The sequence below is a fragment of the Homarus americanus genome, unplaced genomic scaffold (genome assembly GCF_018991925.1).
Source record: "Homarus americanus isolate GMGI-L3 unplaced genomic scaffold, GMGI_Hamer_2.0 scaffold7626, whole genome shotgun sequence".
In the NCBI taxonomy this organism is placed as follows: Eukaryota; Metazoa; Arthropoda; class Malacostraca; order Decapoda; family Nephropidae; genus Homarus; species Homarus americanus.
Window position 1 is genome coordinate 6,447,201 of NW_024718273.1, and position 25,284 is coordinate 6,472,484.

The following is a 25,284-nucleotide window of genomic DNA, read 5'->3' on the forward strand; positions in this document are numbered from 1 at the left end:
TTAAACATAGAGATAAGGGACACCCTATTGGAAGAGGAAAAGTGGCAGAAATCACCTATAACAAATTACAAGTCCCATTAACAAGAACATTTAGTCCCAACGAAGGTTTCAAAGTAATCTGCAAAGATGACTTTGACTCAGACAAAAGCCTTTCCAAAGAAGCCCGAGATGTTTTTTACAATGAAGGACTTGTTGTTTTCATGCCCCCAGAACAAAAACCAAAAAAATCAGTTTTTGTTCGTCAAGTCGACCAGGAGATCGGGAGGAAGACATCAGAAGATGTATAAAGTATACAGCCTTAACAACATCAACCTAGAGAAGTCGACTTGTGAAAGAGACCTAGGGGTACTTGTAAGCCCGGACCTACGGCCTAGAAAACAGTGCGTTAATGTTCGAAATAAGGCGAACAGAGTATTGGGTTTTATATCTAGAAGTGTAAGTAACGAGAGTGCAGAGGTCTTATTGCAACTATATCTTGCGCTAGTCAGGCCGCACCTCGATTATGCGGTTCAGTTCTGGTGCCCCTATTATAGAATGGATATAAATTCACTAGAGTCGGTGCAGCGAAGAATGACAAAAATGATTCCGGGACTTAGAAACCTTCCATATCAGGATAGGTTAAAGAAACTTAACTTGCATTCCTAGAAAGACGAAGAGTGCGGGGAGATATGATAGAAGTATTTAAGTGGGTGAAAGGAATCAACAAAGTTCTTATAATATCCGAGCAGGATAGGACTCGGAGCAACGGATTCAAGTTGGATAAGTTTAGGTTTAGGAGGGAGATAGGAAGAAACTGGTTCACAAATAGGGTGGTGGACGAGTGGAACAAGCTTAGCAACTTTGTAGTAAGTGCGGGAACTCTGGAAAGTTTCAAAAGGAGGCTAGATAGATTCATGGATGATAGAGAGTGGTAGTAACTCTCGACAGGAGCTGCCATGCACAGGCCAACAGACCAATTGCAGACTCCTTATTTTCTTATGTTCTTAAGAGCTGGAAGATAAAAGACTACACTTTCAAGATTACCTTCGAAGAAGTTCCAGTGGCTGAAAAAGTATTACAACAAGATTTTCTAATCTTGAACATGTCTTCAACACCTCATCAAATAAAGAAGGAAACATTCATCAATCTGTAAACTTGTTTTTCTTGTTACAAGTACGAAGAACACACACCGAGAGACTGCCCAGAAAAAGAGAAAAAGGCCTGTTCAGATTGTGCAGGCGACGACCATACCTACACTGAATGTAAGAACCCACATGTTGGCTGTCTCAACTGTAAGAGAAACAGGAATGCACATATAAGACACAGGACGTTAGCAATGGCATGCCCAATAAAAAAAGCACATGATAAAGTACAAGGAACAAGAAACAAGGGAAAGGGAACGAGAAAAGAAAGACACGACATACGTTGAAATAGCCAAGAGAGCGGTCCAAGAGGCTCACAGACCAGAATCCACCATCTTAAACTTAAGCGAAACAATACACGACAAGGTAATGATTAGTATGATCCATGCACATCTGCACAATATCATTGCACCCGGATTATACAATGACAAGTTAAGGGAAAATTTTTAATTTAATAACCTACCGGAGATGATATTCCCAGAGAATCCATAATCCGATAAATTTTTTCAGGCATACACAAGTGAACTGAAAGAAAGGCTGCAGCTATGAAAAATGTATGCACAAGGAGCAACAGCTGATACACAAGACATACAAGCGACTGATAGAGACCCCAGACAAATGACTAGAAGTGACAAAGAGAAGACAGAAACAACAAAAGGACAGTCTACAAGACAAAGGACAAAGACGAGAGAAGATAAGATGGAGACTGATCACAACAGACAACCTGAATCTGCTGAAGATATTGGATTAGAAGTGATCACTACACCAAAACATGGAATCCCAACTTCGAGACCAACAGGAGGGACAATAGCGAAACACTGTGAAGGAGGGATATACAAGTGGACATATCAAGAAAAATCCCTAAATGAAGAATACGTTTGGACACTAATCATTATGGACAAACTAAAGATTACGACGAATGACTTTAAAATAGTAGACCCATCAGAGTTTAGAAGAGTCAGAAGCGGGAAACAGGATGATAGGTCTCCACTCCAACTGTCACAATCCAAGTTTAAGAACTAATGGACAACAGACAAACAGTAAGAACTTTAAGAATAATACAACACAACGTAAGAAACTGGAAGACCGAGAGAATTAACCTAAGAAATTGACCCTGACATTATACTAATAAACAGTCACGGTGAGACAGACAAGAACAACATAAAACTCTTTAACTATTATGTAAACCAAAGAAATAAATCGGGCGAGAAAAATTACGGAGTGGCTATAGCGGTTAAAATAAACTTAAAATATAAACTAATCGACGACTTCCAGGATGAATTTCTAGCAATAAAAATAAATACTACTCGAGGAGACGTAATTATTGCTTCTACTTATCTGCCACCGAGACGACCCTACTTACCTATAGAAGACCTATTAAAATTGGCTAACAATAGTCATCCGATGTACATCTTAGGAGACTTTAAGGCCAGACACAGAATTTTCGACAATACAAATAATAACGCTGTGGGAAACGCCCTTAATCAATTAATAAACCCAGGGAAAATAAATCATCTAGGCCCTAACTTTCCAACCTGGAGAATTCACAATACACAATCGACACCAGACAAAATTTTTACTAACAGCAAAGCCTTTTTCAGTTATTATATAAAACAAGGACCTCTCACAGGCAGCGACCATCTGCCAATTATACTAACACTGTCAACAAGCCCCATACAGATACTGTGCCAATAAAAAAAGAGACTGAAAATGAGCAAAACAGACTAGGATAGCTACAAAGAAGACTTAGGTAATCACCATTCGATGAATATACAAGGGAAAATAACAGAAGACATAGACTCACAAATTGACAGACTGCACTCAGCAATAAAAACATCTATAACCAAACCCACTCCTGTTTCACACTTCAGAACATTACCCAACAACAGACTAGCAGAAGAAGTTAAATTAATCCAAACCCATTACAATGAAATAAACAGGTGTATGGAAAGACACGGCAGTAACAGATGGCTATATACGACGCAGACAGCACGACAGATAAAATTAAGTGACGCATGTAAGGAAGCAAATAATAAAAAATGGAATGATATTATAATGGCGGCCGACAAGACTAAAGGCACAAAAACATTTTGGACTTCCATAAACAAGATGATGGGGCATAACAAGCAAAAAACACCATACATTAAAGACCATAATGGAACAAAATTGCACGAGGAAAATGAACAAGAGTCAGCATTCAAAAGGGAATGGGTAAAAGTTTTTAAAATATCAGATGAGGAAAATGAAGATTTTGAGAGTGAACACGAAGAAAGGATAGAAGACGAAATGGGAAGACACATACATAGAATCACCCCAAAGCAATATATAGACTATAACTTACTACCTAATAATCAAATAATAACTATAGGAGAAATGATGCAGTGTCTGAGGAAGTTTAAAGAAAAGGCCCCCGGTCTCCCGAATATTACACGAAATATGATCATAAATCTACCGGAAAACATCTTAAAAACATTTTTGAACATCTATATTGCATGCTTAATAAAGGGGTTACTTTCCAGACAAACTAAAATATGTTAAAATGATATTTATTCCCAAGGAGGTTAAGGACAATAAGGAAATAATAAACTACACACCAATAGCTTCATTAGAAATTACCGGGAAACTAGTGAAAAAAATGTAAATTTAAGACTTATAAGCTTTTTAACACAACAGACAATAGACAATAGAAATACCCTAACTGCAATAGCTACAATAACGGAAATAATGGCAATAGAAAAGCAAAGGGAACCAGATCAATATAATTTTAAGGGACTTTTCTAAGACTTTTGATAAAGTTTGGCATTTGGGCTTAAAATATAAAATATTAAATTTGGGACTTAACGAACACTTACTAAGATTATTGTCTGACTATTTAGATGATAGGAGAGCACAAATTCAAATTCGAAACTTTATGGGAACAATGTTTAATCTCGAGAGTGGAGTACCTCAAGGAGGATGCCTTTCTCCAACACTATACTGTATACAAAATATACCTCAGACACACCTCAACCAACCCCCTTTAGCGAATATGTAATGTTTGCTGATGATATCACTTTGAGAAAAATGGAAAATCAGGACAAATAAGAACAAATTCAAGATATTACCAATAGCCAAGATCAAAACAAGTCCAGTAATAGTCGACCAGGAACTATACCCATACGACACTGAAGGCAGGATGCTTGGACTAAAACTAACACAAAGGGGATATATATAACATGCATAAAATATAAAGAACGACAGGTAAGAATAAGATTATAAAAAATAAAACGTTTTAACAATCTTAGCATAAATAACAAAAGAAAGATTTATATAGCCTTTGTCAACTCAATTATGGACTACCCACCCATCCCATTGAACACCCTGAGTAAAACGAGCATTAAAAGGTTACAAACAGAACAAAATATAGCCCTCAGATTTATATATAACATAAAATCTACAGACCACAACAATAATGAAGAGCTACACAAGAGAGCAAACCTCCTAGGAATCAATGTAGAAATACACAACAAAGCTGTAAACATTTGGAACAAATTGACTGAACTAAACACAGAAACTTATCAAAACTGGATAAATAATATAGATAATGAAGAAATCCAAGAACACAGTTGGTTAAAATCAGCCAGAAAGAAAGTAATTGAACCATCTCCTGCCCCAATATACATATAAAACATTAATAGAGAGAATAAAAGATGAGAGTGACCTACCAGCTCCACTAAGAACCTGGCAGGCCTCTCCATACAGTGTACCTTTAGACTAACACAACTAACATTTAACTAACACAGTAGAAAAAAAAATGAAATAAAAAGTATTATAATCAGCACTATATAAGGAAACTAATACTAATGCAAAGGTCTGACGACCAAAGGGAGCAAAACAAAGATAAATCACCAATAGGAAATATGAAGCGATCTGGTTGAGCCCAGATTATTTCTACTCCTCTTGTATTTCGGTTTCACCACTTTTTCTTCAACCCCTAATAATCTTCTTTCACCTCATAACTCATGACTCCAATACCAAATGTAAATTCAGTTGCCTCTGAAGATGTCTTGAATAAGACGAAAGCTAAGGTGCTCCCTTTTCTTGTGTGGTTTTATCGAGATTTATCTTGTCCACGTTTCCACTGTGGATCTGCATGATATACATGGTGTACATAGATACATATGGACGGTTCTGCAGAGCACCTAATATAACCATACCAAAACTAAGTTGGATATAATATAGTTTTGCTATGATATTTAACGACAGTTCATATGAACAAGAAATTTTACCACCTTCATAAACATGTACCCGGGATGCTGTTATTTTTGCATATATGTTTTTGTCTAGGTATTTAAATACATGGTCTAGGTAAGCTCACACACATAGGTCATAGGAGAGCAGCTCTTCCCGCTAACATCCTATGTCCAAAAACTTTTATAATTTGAGAACTATTTTAGCCCCAAATTCTCACACAGCATCTACCGTGAGTCCTTCCCCCCTCATTTTTTTCGCCTTCAAAGTAATAAATCCACATGTTCATAGTTTTCAAAATGTCAATTAAAAGTCGGATGCAGTACCTACCCGCAAACCGTAACCATGGCAAGGTAAATACCGAAAGTGGTGCTATTACAGTAAATTAGTGTAGTCCCCGCTAGAGACTCTTTCGTGACATCGTTTTCTTTTATCACCGAAACACTCTGTGTTCTCATTGCTCGAACAGTTATGACATGTTGATCCAACCTACCAAGTTTGGTGCAAGTCCGCTGACCTGTTTTAGAATTATGTCGAAGACACATAGACACACATGCAGTCGGGCAAGCAGTCAGGACCGAAAACAATACCCCAGCTGCGGGCAGAGTAACAACGATTGGACACCGGTTCACACTGCTCAGCTTGGGCCAGTACTCTGTAAAGCTACTAGACAAGCAGTTGGCAGACTCGGAAATAATGTTTAAAAATAATTCCACCGAAACGTAATAAAATCACCGAGAAGCAATATTTGAATCTTGCTTTAGAGGATAATAACAATATGTAATAACATAGGATCTGTTTCAGTAGGATTCTAATATAGCGCCGCCTGGCCACATACGAACACTTTTAACCATCGATTCACTACGCCTCCTACAACAAAATCTCTTGGGTTCACCACATGTTTTAGGCGCTCTTATTACAGATCATGATAGGAAGGCGTTCAAAAACATCTCACTCACCCTATTTACTTATATCAGATCAATATGACTTACGACGAGCTTCACTGCACCACACCAAGCACACCACTGCTTTGAGCACCGACCAGAGGGCGTCTGAAGGAGGCTGAAAGTACTATTACCAGGAAAGGTGAGTGGTGGGAGGTTTTAGCTTGCAGCAGGCAAGAATAGCAGCGGGCACACGCACTGACCATCGCGCTTGAAATACATCCAATTTGGCAGACCTACGTAATCACAGTAGAAGAATGTAGGATTATCCCGTTCTGAAGTTAATATGATTACATTAGAAGCTAAAAGTATGCGCTGAATGAACTGGAGGTTAAATTTTTACTCACAAAATTGACACTTAGCATTAGATTCATACAAATACATTCATGTATAACCTTCTCTGGTGACAAAATTTTTAGATGCATGAACTTCTAATAACAAAATGATAAGCTGTGTTTAAGGAAAATTGGGTCTTTAACAACAATGGGCAAGTTCAAGATTACTTTGTTGTGGTGCTGGCAAGTATGAGGTGAACCAAACACTTCTTTGTTAATCCCTCCACTTCCTGTCTGCCTCTGAAACCTTCGGTCTTATTAGTTGTCGTAAGTTAATATCCTAAAGACTGTGGTATGTATCCACAGCACCTATTCACCATAACTACAACAAAAAGATTGTTTAGTCTTCGTAATCTCATCCTCATTTGTTATCATTCTTCATGACAATACAAGAGTGTCAGGTTCTAACGACAGCAACAAGGCGGGTTTATTTATACTCACCCATATGGCCACCTACTTTATTTTCCAGCAACTTGGTTCGTCTGTAGGCTATGTCTAAAAAGGTGTAATGTAAGCGCAAAAACAAAGTCTTTTATGTAGATGAGTTAACATTTAGGTGTAAAGTGGTGGATATATGTGTGTAATAGAAGTATGGTAACATTCAGCTGTAACGTAAACTTACAGTAGACAGTCATATATGATGCATCTTACAGTAATTGTAAGGTAAATGTTAATTAAGGGCCCAACAACGACTAGAGTTCTGCATATATTAGTCTTCGTGTTTATAGCTAAAGGTGTTTCTGATTCCGGGTAAAGAATTTGTATGGAAGATTTAAGACCAGAACTGACCACCTTGTAATACGCTGACACAATATACCAATACTGTACTCTGAGAGCGGGCGATCTATGAGGGTAGTATATAGACTATTAATGAGTAGGAATAACCATAACATTACCAACGCTGTTTTTGACTTAACCAATATAAATTATGTGAAGAATTTCACTGCCAAAGCGAGATTAGGGAAGGCAATATCGGACAACATAGAGCTTGGAGAACGTTGGCGAGTGTCAGTAGACTTCTGTTTCAGGGTATGAAACTTAGTGAGTTGAGGTTTGTATGAATACATTTATGAGTACATCCAATTGAAATACAATAACTCCTAATTGAAAGTACTCAAAAAGGCTTTCAGTCGTTCGCACAGTTACTGTTCAGGGTGTATATGGTGTTCATAGTTTCCTTTTCCTAATATCATACTAAACCTTAACAATGAACCTCTTCAACCACTGGTCGTCCCTGCTCAAAATATCGTCGTATGATAATAAGCTCACTCGGAAACGGGTAGATTCACCAGCTCCAACTTAGTTCTTAGTATGCCGTAAAAATTCATTTCCTAGAAAAAAATGCATTAAGCTATAAACAACAATATCAGAATATACAGAAAAATTAATTTTTGCTGGAGACATTATACGGCAGATATGATGCAGGTCCGGTAACCTGAATCACCTTATACATATAAGACACAACACCCAGGAAGAAGGTTCCCGTTGATATAGACATTTAAGCGAGACTTATCTTGGGGTAATATAACACTGATAGACATACAATACATTATAAAGATACATCATGCAGGTCTAAGGCAACTGCTGTCACAGTCAAACATATACAGTACAATATATAAAAGAAACAACATTAAAGTTCAGAGTAAACGTTGATATAATTATTATGTATCCTTTGATATTTTCGGTAAGCATAAACAATAAAAAGAAATTTAAAGTATAAAAAAAACATTCAGAATTATGAGATGACGTGTAATGTGCAATACGTAAACTCTGTACTGCTTCATCTTGGTGTTGTCAAGACGTTGTACTGGCAATGACCTTGAGTGGTACGCTGGCACAGTCATTGTTGATAGTATTAAGCGCTGCAGCTCATGTGTACATTTTAAATTTGGTTATATTCCGAAAAATATGGTTCTTATTACTCTTTTTTTCGTACCCATCTAATCCAACTTCGAAATATGCTACTAGTAATTCATTCTTAAAAGTCGAGTAACATTTAACCTTCAATGATTTGACATACTTTCTCTATTAACAGAAGACAACACGAAACGACACCTAACAGTAACAGGTGTAAACATAGGCCTATGTCCCAAACCCAGAAAGTCGAGGGAAGTGAGGAGGCACCTGAAGTGACGTACATGTACATGATATATATATATATATATATATATATATATATATATATATATATATATATATATATATATATATATATATATATATATATATATATATATATATATATATATATATATATATATATATATATATATATATATATATATATATATATATATATATATATATATATATATATATATATATATATATATATATATATATATATATATATATATATATATATATATATATATATATATATATATATATATATATATATATAAAATGGGGGTTACCACCTCTGGTTGGATATCTTTAGGAGACCCTTCGCCTCAGAGAAGAAGATAAGGATCGTTCCACAGAAAATTTGAATTATTTTCGCTGAACTTTATGTACTGTTTACCCCCCATCCCCCGTTCCTTTTTCATGACAAATTTACCTGACCACTGAAAAAATAGACTAGAGTTGTATGTGGTATCTAACCCTTGCAAAGCCTCATCTGGATACCAGCTCTTATAAACATGGAAGTGACCCCCCCCACTGCTATGCAAAGATTTTCTCTCGTAGAATGCTAATTACCTGTCTAGGAATGAGTGACCTCCTGAACAGTGTGTTATAAAAGAACCTCAAAAGAATCAACAGCTTACAATGAGGCGGACAGGGCAAGGGCAGCGATCATTTACTAGCAAAACAACTACCGATCAAAATAGAAAGACTTAGGCCATGTATATAATGTTTTAGCAGACAATTAAGTAAAGGCTTAAGAGTAAGATGATATGGCCATGAAATTAGATCTAACATATCTGGAAGCAAGCCAAGGTATTGCTGAAACTTAACTCCACCTTGGGCATCTTGGCACAAAACTTGTGAGGTTGTATTTAGAAAATTAAAACTCGAATGTTTCGTGAAAAATAGACACTGGTCTCCACTGTCGGTCGTATCCCGGAAAGTTAAGAAAGTCGAACCTCGACTTGTATCTTACTGTTACTGGGATCATTATAAGTGGTAGGAATCAACTACTCTCAAAGCACTGTTGTTGCTCGCCTGAGCTATATCGGCAGTGGCTCCGCGGCGGCGTCTGCCTGCAATATAGTCGCCCTTGGTAACTTTCACAAAGCCACACTCACTGCTTCCTTGGTGTTAAATTTGTGGGATAGTTAATCAACGGCCAGTGGGGAAAATTAAACTTACATTAGAAAACATGAATATTTCTTTCAGGTTCAAGTAGAATACCTACACGTGAAGGACAGACTAAATAAAGCCAAAGTCGCCGCAGCCAAATTAAAACGTTTTAAATTGATGCCTGAGAAGATACAAGTTCACCTGTACAAGGCGCTGGTGAGGCCTGTGTTGGAGTACCCATCTATACCACTCGTCACACTCGGGAAGACTAGACTACAACAACTACAGAGCTTCCAAAACAAGTGTTTGAGGTCAGCCAGTGGCCAAGCGCCACCCTACCAGGAGACAGTGGAAACCATCCACCTAAGAAATAAAACAGGCCCTCAACTTCAGGTTCCATCGCCTAGGGAAGAAGGTTTGGGACAAGCTCCTGGACGACCCTCACAGCCCAGACCACCTACGTGGGGAAGACATCAATGGAGGGAGACCCCACGCCTGGTGGCCCCGGAGTCTGCCCGCACTACAACAACCCAACCCGCGACCCATCTATGTCCGCCACAGTGATCCACCTTAGATTAAAACTTAGATGATATAAATTCACATTTAACAAGTCACAATCAAGTGAGTCCATAACGTAATACAGTATAAGATGTTAATAAACTTGTAATTGTAAAATCAATCTAGTCATTGTCTACTAAAATAACCATTGTGCAACCTCATTCTAAATCCTAGGTTAGCTTAGTTAGCCAACAAACTCTGTAATATGTAAAACAAGGGGTGTCGTCCCCCTCTGTTTAACTCATTAAACTTCTTTTCCAACCTTTCCCCCCGCAACTATATGTTGTGACTTCTCCATCCCTCATGTTTGGCTGTGCCTTGAGCCCCAGCATGCCTTCCATCCTTTCCCCACCTTAACATAAAAAAAAAAACCTACTGTGGGACAGACACATACCTTATAGCCCTGACCTCCTGGGGGACACACACATGCCTTACAGCCTTGACCTCCTGGGAGACACACACACACACACACACATGCCTTACAGCCCCGACCTCCTGGAAGACACACACAAACATGCTCTACAGCCCTGACCTCCTGGGAGACACACACACACACACATATGCCTTACAGCCCTGACCTCCAGGGAGACTCACACATGCCCTACAGCCCCGACCTCCTGGGAGACACATACACACATGACCTACACCCCGACCTTCTGCCGGACACACACTTGCCCTAAAGCCCTGACCTCCTTTGGGACTCACACTGTCATGGTCACGTTGACTGCTGTCTGTTTTAGAACCTGATACTCCACGAACGCAAAACATGAATGGGTAGCTGGTTAGCTATCCCTAGGAAGAGACGCGTTTTTCCCATTCGTTTTACAGTCAGGATCCCTCCCAGTAAGTCCTGCCTTCGAACACAGTTGTCAATACGTTGTTATTCCACTTTCTACTGGCAAGCTCAATCTTGAATTAGTTTGTGTAGCTCAACTTTAGTAATTCGCCAGAACTTTGTCAACTGAGGGTCATCCTTGAATGTGTAACAGTTGGTTTGTTTGTAATTTCTGTCATTGCATGAGTAGCGATCGCTGGCAACTCAGGGGTATGTAACCACGGGTGAGAGGGAGAGAGCGTCCCTTGACGTCCTCTCCTGTTTGCTTCCCAGGTATGTAGATGTGTTCCCACCGTTTTAGCCATTCAGTTTGATTCAGTCATTGTAGTGAATTATCAGTGTTCATGCCTTAACAGTGGAATTGTCATTCACCCAGTGTAAGAAGTAACGTAAAGTAAATGTCATCTGACGTTGCGAGACGAAGGATTTGTTGTGATTGTGTTGTCCATGCTTCCCTACCGTGACGTCCTCTCCCGTTTGCTTCCCAGATTCCAGGGTGGGCATTTGAACACCCTACGACTGCCCCGGAGCCAATGGATGTCTAGCGTGATCAATATATGGCTGATGTCGGTGATTCGACATGATTGAGACGGCAGGTCCGCCTCGTGGGCCTCAGACCCCAGACTGGCTGGCTTCCACCGACCACAACAGCAGTCGTCAGTTGTTAGAGGCGCCAGTGTTATACCCTGGGACATGCCTTGGAGTTATATGGCCCACAGTGTTGTTGTATATGTTTGGGGATAATTCACTGGAAATAATTATCCCATATTGGGTAGTGGACCCATGTATTTGCTGGTTTCAGTATTAACGTGTATGTTGTGAGTGCATCTCATTTGCACTACCAACAGTCTGTGAAGTATCATATGCAAGTTTGTCTTATAACTGGATGTAATGGAAAGTACCTAGTAATGTGTGAGAAGTAAAGTTGTCCACTTGGGACTATGAGTAAAGTCTGGTAACTGTAATGAAATGTACCACTAGAAGATGTGGGAGAAGTCAGGCACCCACTTGGTTTGGCCTGAGAGAAGACAAGGAATTGGTCCTTGTATATTTAATGTAATGTAACACCAGTAAGGTTATGTGCAGTGAGAGTACAGGATCTGAATAATTTATAAGTTGAGTAAAGCCGAGGAGTTGCACCTTGAAGTTATATGTTAATAATATCCTTTTCCCTTTGATTTCATATTAATAAACCTGTCCTTAGAGTATTTTAGGAGTATTCATTTTTTCCCACAGTATTTTACCTTTATTTCTGTCCAAGTGACTTGATATCAGAATTACAATACCCATGTGCCTAGACCCTCGACATGCTACCAAAAAGAACTGAGGTTACGTAGTAACCAGTGAACTGAAGTAAGTAGAAAGAACAATTGAAAGAACTAAGACAGTTGAAGTAAGAGTAAGATAAGGGTGGCAGTGTGAAGAGTAGAGAAACCGGCGCGCTTACATCACATGCCTCATAGCCTTAACCTTTTGGGGGACACACACGTGCCTTACAGCCCTGACCTCCTGGGGGACACAAACAGGCCCTACTGAGTTGCTTATACAACTATGAAATATGACATGGATTATAGAAAAAAAATCATCAGTAAGTGTAAGATGATTATAGAAACTTAGTAATATTGAAAATGCTTAGCCTCTTCCCCGCCAGTGGCTGCACGGGAGGGAGAATCAAGTGGATAGGGTGGAGGGGCATATTATAATAGTGGTGTTGCATGACGTCATTGATCTTTGATCAATGAAATGCTAAAGAATCGAAGAATGGAATGCAAAACAAGGAATATTCAGCCAATGAGAAATAGAGTATATTATGATGTCATGCATAAAGATGTAGAGTGCGGCCACTATACTCAGTATACTGGCTCATCGTCCTCGCACGGCAGACCCATCGACCCAGGAGGGTCAATTATTGTTATTTATTGTCAAAAATTTTTCTCGTCATGGTCCTAGCCCCCTTCCCCCTCATTTTTCTCAACGGATCTACGCGATTCATGTGGGTCTTCTAAAACGATGGGAGAAAACAGGTAAACCGGAAAAAACGGAGAAATCACATCCCTGTATAATGTACTATATTGCAAATGTATTCATCAATTTGATCATTTTTTATGTATATATATATATAGGAAAACCAGTCATAAATAAAGGTCAATTGGACATATAAACCAAAATACTCACAAGCTGAAAAAATATTGATCGCACATTCGAAAATCCTTCTATTATGACTGTTCACTAAAGTGCAAGCATTCACACATTGCTGCTGTTATACTAAACCGGCATGATGAAAGCAGACCATCGGTGTGTTGTGTGTGTGTGTGTGTTTGTGTGTGTGTGTGTGTGTGTGTGTGTGTGTGTGTGTGTGTGTATGTAAAAGGTGGTGAAATGCGTCTAGTTTGGCAACATTATGTTAGTGTTAAGGTGTAAGCACTGCTTTCTCCCTCTCGATTTCAGCTACCGCCGCTGGCTAGCCCTTGTGTGGAACAGGGAAGCAACTTGCATAAGTCTTCCCCCTCTTCACTATCAAGACTTCAAGACTCTGATGGGCCTCCTCGTGGCAACACACGGTAACTGGGTGCCTCGTGGGCCCAGGCTAGACCAGCAGGGGATCTCGGAGTAGCAGAGTGCCCCAGAGGGATAGTGTATAGGCCCACTGGCATGTAGACACGTCCTGGCGCCTACCAACCATTTCCCCGCTGCCTTGTGGATTAACCTCTGTTGGTATAAGACTACGGGAGTGAACCCCAAATGAAAAATCTGCGGTGGAGCCCTGCATCAGGCAGACATGCTTACAGAGCTCCAACAAGACCCCAACGGTGGTATAGGCGGAAGAGGTGACCACCATTAAAACCCAACGACTACACCGGCGGACGAAGGCATTGCCTGATGGACAGACTACTGAGGCAAAACCCAAGAAAACTGGGCTATCGGCAGTCCATTCCAACTCTCTCTCTCCCCAGTCGTTGAAACCCTTGCACCACTGGATCAGGAAAAGGTAGAGCCAAGTTATGTAGTTGCAGCCTGCACTCCTGCCTCACCACATAAATCAACTAAAGCGCAGCCATCATCCAGATCATCACACTCCTCATCATCTTCAAAACTCCTATACCCCCAAAAATCCTATGACGACTGACGAATGGCGACAGGAGTCTCTAGTCTCTAGTCACAACTCTGCTCATGGGCGGCACAGATAATTTGGTCGCTTATGCACTGGGATCTAGGCAAAAGCGCAATCCAGTCTTGTCTATGGGACTGAGCAGTCCTTTCGAGGAACCACTGCACACTTCACATGGGGAGGGGGCCAGAAAAAGTACCCTAAAAGTAGCCTGCCTAAGAAACCTGTCTAACTGGGCATCCGCACTCAGTAAGTTCATCCTTATGGGGTCGAAAAAACAATCAAAATCACATGGAATGTCAGGACCCTTCTGGATATTGGTACAAATGAGCGTCCTGAAAGAGGAACCGCCCTTGTGGCAAAAGAGCTGGCTAGGTATAACATCGACTTAGCAGCCATTAGTGAGTCCCGGCTCCCAGACGTGGGAGAATTCACAGATCGAGTGTCTGGCTATACCTTCTTCTGGAAGGGTAAGCACTGCTGTGGAGAGAAACCACATTTATTGAGTTGGCTTTGCCATCCACCAAAGCATCGTACACAGGCTAACTGAAATGCCTGTAGGGATCAACGAGAGCCTCATTACACTCCGAGTCCCACTGAATCACTCACGTCATAACTTTTTCATCAGTGCAGATGCCCTAACACTGGATGCAGAGGATGACATCAAGGAGGCCTTTTACACCGACTTCGACAGAATGCTAACCACTATCCCCAGTGAATATAAGGTTATGCTCCTTGGTGACTTCAATGCCAGAGTTGGCAGAGATGCTGACATATGGCAGGGATCCATAGGGAGAAATGGACTAGGTAAGTGTAATCCTCCTCAGCAAGTGTGCTGCACACAACCATACTATCACCAATACCTTGTTTCGGCAGGCCGACAGGTTCAAGGTTTCGTGGCAACAACCACGATCCAAACACTGATATCTCATTGACTACATCATTGTCAGAGAAAGAGTTCATCAAGATGTCCTCATCACCCGTGCCATGTATGGCTCAGACCACAGCGACATTGATCATTGGCTCGTCAGAGCCAAGCTCTCACTTCACGTACCCCCAAAACGGCGAAGGCAGCAAGCCTCCAGAAGATGTTTTAACACAAAGCGTCTGGAGGATCCAGCAGTAGCACGTGCTTTAAGAGGGCAGCTCGAACATGGGCTAATAGACAACCAGATAACAAACAACTCAAATCCAAGTGCTGAATGGGGTATTCTCGACACTCATGACAAAAACCTGCAGAGAGACCCTCGGCCAGATCGAAAGAAAACACCAGGACTGTTTTAATGAAAAAGACCCAGCATTCAATGTAGTCGATGATAAACGTGCTGCTTCAACTAACTGGTAGAACAACCCTCAGTCTCGGATCAAAGTTGATACCTTTAACAAGAAGAAAGCGGTGGCCCAGTGGAAACTTCGTAATCTAAAGAGCGACTGGTTTAAAAATAAAGCATGTGAAACACAAAAATGTGCAGATCAGCACAAGAAGCGCGAATTTCTCAATTCCACTGAAACATTATATAGGCACATCACTCGTGGCGCAGCACCCCTTCACTTATCCAACAGTAACTCCATAATTAAAGATGATGACGGCCTCCTTCAGTGCTGGAAAGAGCACTACCATTCACTGATCAACCGAAACATTGATGTCGAAATCGTGACTACCCAGCAGGTTTGTTAGCATCCAGAGCTGACCTACCTCAGCTATCCTACATTCCAGGATGAGATAGCTATTGCCATCAAGTAGATGAAAAGTAACAAAGCCTCAGTGCCTGATAGAATCCCAGCCGAGGTGTATAAAGCAGGAGGACCTCTGCTTACCAGCCGTCTCCACTCTCTCCTGGATAATATATGGGAAAAGCAGGACATCCCCCCAAGCTCTTATAGACGCCTCCATCGTCAATATTTACAAGAACAAGGGACACCGGTCACACTGTGGCAACTACCGCGGGATCTCGCTGCTGTCCGTAGCTGGCAAGATCATCACCTCAGTCCTCCTAAAAAGACTTCTTCCTGAGGCGCAAAATTTTCTTCTAGAATCTCAATGTGGCTTTAAACCATGGCGTGGCACCATTGACATGTTCTTTGCTGCCCGTCAGATACAGGAAAAGTGCAGAGAACAGCGTCGTGACCTGTATATGGCTTTCATCAACCTAACCAAGGTCTTTGACACGGTCAACAGGGACGCCATCTGGTAGAACCCTCAGCCGTTTTGGCTGCCCACCAAAATTCATCGCCTTTGTGAGGCAACTCTACGATGACATGAACGGCAGTGTCCCGCACACGACCAACTATGCTGGACTGGCCATGTTACCCGAATGGACGATAGTAAACTGCCAAAGCAACTACTTTACAGTCACCTAACAAATAGTAAACATAATGCTAGTGGGCAACTGAAAAGGTATAAGGATAGTCTTAAGACAACCTGAGAAAGTGCCAAATCGACCCTTTCACCTGGGAGACGATTACTGCACACCGTAACGCTTGGGGGATCACCACACAAGAAGGTGTCAATACTTTCGAGTTAGCCCGACTGCATCACGAGGCAGACAAGTGCGAGCGCTGAAGAGATGCTGCCATCGTCCCTTCTGCACTAGATGTAGACCCCCACATGTGCAACATCTGTGATCGATCCTGCCGATCCCGTATCGGCCTCAGAACTCACCAACCTAGGTAACATCTTTAATAACTCATATCATTGTATCATAGCTGGATGATCATCATACTCTTCTTCCGAGTGACAGCAAAGTAGTAGTAGTAGTAGTAGTAGGGGCCCGGGCGGCGTGGGTGTGTTGGGGTGCCTTCCCTGATTTAAAGTGTTATTGGTGGGGATATACTCAGTTTGTGGGAGTGAGAATTTCACAGTGTGTCGATGAACGTTGGATGTCACCTTGAGCATCATCGCCGATGGCTCTTCTCATTCCTTACGACATTAAACGCAAATATTGCTCGTGTTCACCGGCGATCTTCAAGTAAGCCTGTGAGTGTTTGAATGGTGGGTGGCTGGAGTTGCCAAGTGTCAGTGCCAGTGTGTCGATAGGCCCACCCTAGCAAGGGTGGCATCGCGACTCTCGCCCCTATGGGGCCAAGTGCCTCGCGCTTTCGATCGCCTCAAGTAACAGCCACTCCATGTAGTGCCGGCTGACCAAGTGAGTATATATAACTAATGTTACATCAGCGAGACCATAGAAATGGTTATCTCTATCTCTACCAAAGTGACATAATCAAGTGTTAGGTGTGACAATTCTTGCTCCCAGTGGTTTATTCTCATGTGTGGATTATCGCCCACATGGGGGGTGCCCGACACAACCACACGCGCGCGTATGCCCTTACTACTCGGACACCGCAGGCCAGGCCGTCACCTCTGTGCCTCATACGCATAAGATCTAGTTTCTTCGTCCGTATGGGCCCAATAGCAGAGGTCGGAGGCGGAAATATCTGTCGCCCAAGGTGCTGGTCACTATGCCTGGCAACAGTCTTTGCTGCGTCTGTGCTAGCCCGAACCAAAACTGCACAAATTGTCTTTGTGCGAGAAACAACCGACCATGTGTGGATTGCAGGAAGCTAGACCAGTGTCGGAACCCACGTGGCAGGGAGCCGACACAGGCGGCCACAGTGGATATTGCCGGGACCCAACCACCCGACGATATCCGAAATAATAGCAGTGAGTCTACTCAACCCGATAATGTAGTACTAATAAATGCTGCTCCCTCAGTAGCAGGTGTCCAGGAGGAGAATGAGAGACAGCCGCCTCTGTGGAATGGCATGTCGATGGAAAATGCAGGCGTATGGGTCAAAGAAACCTACTCAGAAATTGTCAAGTGGTCGCGCGCTAACTTATTTGAACCACCCAAGTGTGCGGCCACCAAAGAAATGATTCGGGAGATGACTTGCTTCATGACGGTTTACACTCAGGATCGCTTCCTCGCCCCCCTAGCTCTTCAAATACTGGCAATAATACCACATCTATTTTGTCAGAGGACACACACAAAGGCTAAGCACAAAGAAAATGTGGCAGCAATGAAGAGAAGATTGACAATGTGGCGGACTGGGGCCCTAGATGATCTCCTATGTGAAGCAAGAACACTGCAGGAGAGACTAAAATCTACGGGTGACGGAAAGCAAAACACCGATGACGTGGCAAGAAAATTTGGAAACAAAATGCGTGTGGGAAAAGTGTCTCTCGCGGTAAGATCTCTCACTCAGGAATCTTCTGGTGGGGTGATGCCAATAAACAGAGAGACATTAAAACTATTGAAAGAGAAACATCCCCCTGCAAGTGAAGATGAAGGCATCAGGCTCCAGGGTGCCTATATCCCACCAAATGCTGTCCTGTTCGAGAAAATAACAGGAGAGATGGTGTGGAAAAAGGCACTGAAGACTCGTGGAGGAGCCGGCCCTTCAGGTCTGGATGCAAACGGTTGGAGAGTCATCCTCAGCACAAACAAGTTGGCCCTGTAGCAAGTGATCTCTGCACTGCCATTGCCGCCCTTGCAAGAAAGCTTGCATCCTCTTGCTGCCATCACCTCCAGGCCCTGACGGCCTGCCGCCTTATTCCTCTGGAAAAGAAACCAGGATGTAGACCTATAGGGGTGGGGGAAGTGCTGAGGCGGATTATCGGAAAGTGCATAATGGAGGTGGTAAAGGACGATGTCAGGGCAGCAGCAGGGAACCTACAAGTGTGTGCTGGCCACCAGGCTGGTGGGGAGGCGGCCATTCACGCCATGAGATTGATATTTGAGCAGCGTGATTGTGAGGCCGTTCTCCTGGTGGATGCTTCAAACGCATTCAACATACTTAACCGCAAGGCTGCACTGCACAACATCAAGATCAAGTGTCCTAGCTTTGCGATGTATGTTGAAAATTCGTATAGGAATCCATCAGACCTCTACATAGTAAACAACAAGGCTCTACGAGGTGATACCATCCTACAGTCGACTGAGGGAACAACACAGGGGGACCCCGTTGCAATGGCAATGTATGCAATAGGCCTATCAGTGCTCCAACAAGAAATAAAGTTTGAAACAACTGGGGTCAAACAAGTGGCATATGCTGATGACCTTACAGGAGCAGGAAAAGTGGAGGACATCAAAAAGTGGTGGGACCTGGTAACATCGCAAGGTCCACAAATAGGGTACCACCCAAACGCCAGCAAATCCTTCCTCATCGTGAAGCCAGATCATTATGATCGGGCTTTGGAGGTTTTCGGCGAAAGTGAGGTCAAAATAACTAAGGACCGCCAAAGACATCTAGGCGCAGTAATTGGCACTACAGACTTCAAGACCCAGTAGGTAGCGGGAAAGGTGAATGAGTGGGTGAGCGAAATCCAAGCTCTATCGGAGATTGCTAACACAGAGCCACATGCGGCCTTTGCAGCATTCACCCATGGAGTCAAGCATCGTTGGAACTACCTGATGCGTACCATCCCTGAGATCGGACCCCTCCTCCACCCTTTGGAAGAAGCAATCAGTGTCAAGTTCATTCCCAAACTAGTGAAACACCCTGACTTAACCAGAGCAGAAAGAACACTTCTTGCACTTCCACCAAGACTGGGAGGGATGGGACTAACTAATCCAGAGGAGATTGCTGACTCTGAACATCAAAATTCACTTAAGCTCACGGCAGCCCTCACTGACCACATAATAGCCCAGAATGCAACAGGGGAAGTGGACACCAGCGAAGTTAATAAGATCCGTAGGTCCATTACAACAGATCGGCAGCACTGCCAAAATGACATGTTGCAGCAACTATTGCTGCAGGTTCCAGAAAATTTGACAAAAAAAAGTAGCTATAGCGCAGGAGGTGGGCGCCTCGAACTGGTTAACTACGTTACCGATAAGGGCAAATGGTTTCAGCCTTAACAAACAAGAATTTACAGATGCCATTGCTCTAAGGTACGGTTGGCCAGTAGATGGTTTGCCCTCCCAATGCGTGTGTGGCTCTTCCTATGATAGCGATCACGCCATGGTCTGCAAGAAGGGGGGCTTCATATGCATGAGGCATGACGAGGTAAGGGATCTCACAGCAAATATGTTGAAGGAAATCTGCCGGGACGTCATGGTAGAACCGACCCTCCTTCCACTGGATGGCGAGATCTTCCAACACAGGACTTCAAACACATCTAACGAAGCCCGTGTGGACGTCAGTGCTCGAGGATTCTGGACGCGGGGACAGCGAGCTTTCTTCGACATCAGGATTTTTGATCCCATGTCCGTTTGTCACCATAACCTAGCTCTCGATGCTGCACATAGGAGGAACGAGAACGACAAGAGAAGGGCATATGGGGAGAGAATTCAAAATGTTGATCAAGGCAGCTTCACTCCTCTGGTGTTCACAACCTCTGGTGGGATGGGCCCAAGTGCAAGATGTTTCTACGCCAGACTCGCGGAGCTGATCTCCGAACAGAAGCAGCAGCCCAGAAGTTATGCTACAGCCTGGATGAGATGTCGACTGTCCTTCTCTCTCCTTCGGTCGGCTTTGCTGTACCTCAGGGGAACGAGAGCGTCTGCCCCTACTCCGACAACTGCTGCAGATATTGACTATGAGGCTACAGTCACTGAATGCCGCATAGATCTGCGGCTCAACTAATTTAACACAGATAGGATAGCTTCTTATGTATTAGGATATTTAATATTAAGGTAAATAAATGGTGGCGAAGGTGTGGCTATTGGGGGAGGCTGGAGGCCACGTTAAAAAAAAAAAAAAAGTAGTAGTAGTAGTAGTAGTAGACCTGGTGTTGTGGAGGGAGGATGGGGTCGTGTTAGCTCCGTGTTTTTCGTTAAAACCGGGATCTTCCGAGGGGCAGCCAGTCAAATGTACTGGAATTATTACTTGTGAATGTGTACGTAGTGCATCAAGTGATCACAGTGCCATTCACCTGTGGGCCTCCTGAATGAATGTTGGTGATTGTTACTGGAGAGCCAGGGATTGTACAGAAGGTGGCGCTGGTGCTGGTCAGTGCCACGTAGACCCTGGCTTGAACCCAAGCTGGTCATGGGTGGTAACGTTCCCGCCCACCCTGTGCCCAGCCCCGGTCAGCCCCGCCCTGCTCTGGTCCCGTCCTGCCCCGCTCCGGCCCCGTCCTGCCCCTTCTCGTCGGCCAGTACACCAAAACTGACCTTCCACCCCTCCCCTCCCAAACTACAACTACCTGCTCTCTCCTTCCCAGGTCAACATCATGGCTGGGATATGTGCTTGTCAGTGCTCAGGCCGGAATCAGAAATGCACAACCTGTATTTGTGTGAGAAGTAACACACGATGTGTGGGTTGTAGGAAAGGGAACAGTTGTCAAAATCCTTACGGCAGAGATCCATCACCTGATGACGACATGTCAGACGATAGAAGTGAACCCACTCAGTCGGAAAATACTGTTCATGAGGTGAATGACACACAGTCAACAAATTGGTAAGACTTGTTGGTGGACGATGCGGTAGGATGGATCTAAGAAGTCTACTCAGAAGTAGTTAGGTGGTCGCCAGTTAACCTCTTTGAACCACCCAAGTGTACGGCCACCAAAGAAATGATCCGGGAGATAATTTGCCTCATCAACAGTTACACTCACGACTACCCCATTGCCCCATTAGCTCTTCAAATACTGGCCATAATACCCCATCTATTCTGTCAGAGGACACACGCAAGGTCTAAGTGCAAAGAAAATGTGGCAGCGATGAATAGGAGATTGAAAATGTGGCAGAAAAGGGCCCTTGATGATCTCCTACGCGAAGCAAGAACACTGCAGGCGAGTCTAAGAATCATAGGAGACGGAAAGCAAAACACCGAGGATGTTGCCATAAAATTTGGTAACAAGATGCGCGAGGGAAAAGTGTCCTTGGCAGTAAGATCTCTCACAGAGGAATTTTCCGGTTGTGTTCTGCCAATAAACAGAGAGATATTACAACAACTGAAGAAAAATCATCCCCCTGCAAGTGAAGAGGAAGGCATCAGGTTCCAGGGAGCCTATATCCCTCCTAATGCTGTCCTGTTCGAGAAAATAACAGAGGGATGGTGTGGAAAAAGGCACTGAAAAAACAGGGAGGGGCCGGCCCTTCAGGCCGGGATGCAAACGGTTGGAGAGTCATCCTCAGCAATAACATGTTTGGCGTCATAGCAAGTGATCTCCGCAATGCCATCGCCCCCCTTGTAAGAAAGCTTGCAACCTCGTGCTGCCATCACCTCCATGCTCTGACGGCCTGCCGCCTCATCCCCCTGGATAAAAGTCCAGGAAGTAGGCCTATAGGAGTATGGGAGGTGCTGTGACGGATCATTGGAAAATGCATAATGGAGATGGTAACTGATGATGTCAGGGCAGCTGTAGGGAACTTGCAAATATGTGCTGGCCATCAGGCTGGAGGGGAAGATGTCATTCACGCCATGACAAAGATATTTGAGCAGCATGATTGTGAAGCAGTACTTCTGGTCGACGCTTCCAACGCATTCAACATAATCAACCGCAAGGCTACACTGCACAACATCAAGATCAAGTGTCCAAGCTTTGCAATGTATGTTGAAAACATCTATAGGAACCCATCAGACCTCTATATAACAAGCTTCAGGACCCTACGAGGAGATACCACCATACAGTTCAACTGAAGGAACAACGCAGGGGGACACTGCCGCCATGGCAGTGTATGCACTAGGCCTATATGTGCCCCAACATACAATAAAATATGAAATAACCGAGGTCTGGCAAGTGGCTGACGCTGATGACCTAAGAGGAGCAAGAAAAGTGGAGGACATCAAAAAGTGGTGGGACCTGGTAACAACAGGAGGTCCATAAATAGAGTACCACCCAAATACCAGCAAGTCCTTCCTCATTGTTAAGCCAGAACACTATGAACGGGTAATGCAGGTGTTCGGCGGAAGTGAGGTAAAAATAACAAAGGATGGCCAAAGACATCTAGGTGCAGTAATTGGCACGAAGGACTTCAACACCGAGAACGTAACGGGAAAGGTTAATGAGTGGGTGAAGGAAATCCAACCTCTGCCTGATATTGCTAAAACAGAACCACATGCGGCTTTGGCGGCATTCACCCTTGGAGTCAAGCATCCCTGGAATTACCTGATGCGCACTATCCCTGATATCGGACCTTCCTCCGCCCTCTGGAAGAAGCCATCAATGTCTCTTTTATCCCAACACTAGTGAAAAACCCTTATTTAACCCCAACAGAAGGGTCACTCCTTGCACTACCACCAAGATTGGGAGGTATGGGACTGACTAATCAGTGGAGCTTGCTGCTACAGAACATAAAACTCAATCAAACTTATGGCAGCCCTCACTGAGCACATAATAGCTCAGAATGCAGCAAGTCAGGTGGATACCAGCGAATTAAACAAGATTCGACAGTTCATTACGACAGAACGGCAGCACACCCAAAGTGATAAACTACATCAAATGTTGCAACATTTACCGGAGAACTTGAAAAAAAAGTAGCTATAGCGCAGGAGGTGGGCGCCTCGAACTGGTTAACTACGTTACCGATAAGGGCAAATGGTTTCAGTCTTAACAGATGCCATTGTAAGGTTTGCCCTCCCAATGCATGTGTGGCTCTTCCTATGACGTCGATCACGCTATGGTGTGCAAGAAAGGTGGCTTCATATGCATGAGTCATGACGAAGTAAGGGATTTCACTACAAATATGATGAAGGAAATCTGTCGTGATGTCAGGATAGAACCGACCCTCCTTCCATTGGACGGTGATAATTTCCAACATAGGACTTCAAACATATCCAACAAAGCCCGTGTTGACGTCAGTGCTCGAGGATTCTGGACGCGGGGACAGCTAGCACTTTTTCGACATCAGGATTTTGGATCCCATTGCCTTATGTCACCGTAACTTAGCTCTCGGTGCTGCACACAGGAGGAACGAGAACGACAAGATAAGGGCATATGGGGAAAGAATTCAGAACGTTGTTCAATGCAGCTTCACTCCTCTGGTGTTCACACCTTCTGGTGGGATGGGACCAAGTGCAAGATACTTCTACGCCAAACTCGCGGAGGTGCTATCCGAAAAGAAGCAGCAGCCCAGAAGTTATGTTACAGCCTGGTAGAGATGTCGACTGTCCTCTCTCTTTAGGTCTGTTTTGCTCTGCCTCAGGGGAACGAGAGCATCGGCCCCAAAGCCGACAACAGTTGCAGATATTGACTACGAGGCAACAGTCATGAATGCCACATCGATCTGCGGCTCAACTAATTCTACACAGCTAGGGTAGCTACTTATGAATTAGGATAGTTAATTTTAAGGTAATAAAATGGCGGCGAAGGTGTGGCTATTGGGGGAGGCTGGAGGCCACGTCTAAAAAAAAAGTAGTAGTAGAAGTAGTAGTAGCAGTAGTAGTGTGTGTGTGTGTGTGTGTGTGTGTGTGTGTGTGTGTGTGTGTGTGTGTGTGTGTGAACGACTTACTGTACTTGAAGTACAGCATCAACTTGTGAACCGAATGAACTCTGGACGCGCAAGTCATATAGTAAGAGGAAGGACAGACTAAGTACGCGAGAGCTTACTTAGTCATGATCTCCTCATGATCTAGCTGTTGTTCTGAACCAAATATAAATAGGGTAATACATGATACGCTACAAGTGCAGTGCGATTGCCACATACACATTTATTTTCGAATTACTGCAGTATTGGAGCTGTGCCTAATGTTTCAGGAAATACTAGTCTGAACATTTGTTTCCTATTTGAATCTGTTTATTTACCTTGGGAATCCACCGAGGCAGACCTGATGAGTAGATGGCGTAGGACGGCAACAAAGTAAAGTTCCCTTAAACCTCCGTCAGACATAACGTTATTATTCACAGTTTAAGATAGACGTTTGCATTTACATAATTATTATCTGCACATTAGCAACAAACTTATTTTCTCTTTTTCGTTTTGTATGGTGAAATTATCGTGATACAACAAAACCTGTCTGTGTC

General features: G+C 43.1%; 1 protein-coding gene across 2 annotated transcripts in view; it reads right to left on the reverse strand.

Moving 5' to 3' along the window:
- LOC121859401 (myosin heavy chain, muscle-like) overlaps positions 1–6,423 on the reverse strand; it is a 38,268-nt gene extending 31,845 nt beyond the window's left edge. The window contains exon 1 of one of the 2 annotated variants that reach the window (XM_042356186.1): positions 6,344–6,423. The gene's annotated coding sequence lies outside the window, so the exon portion shown is untranslated. Of the gene's footprint in view, positions 1–6,310 lie in introns of both variants that reach the window. The other variant, XM_042356185.1, reaches the window with a different exon arrangement.
- Positions 6,424–25,284: the final 18,861 nt, after the last annotated feature.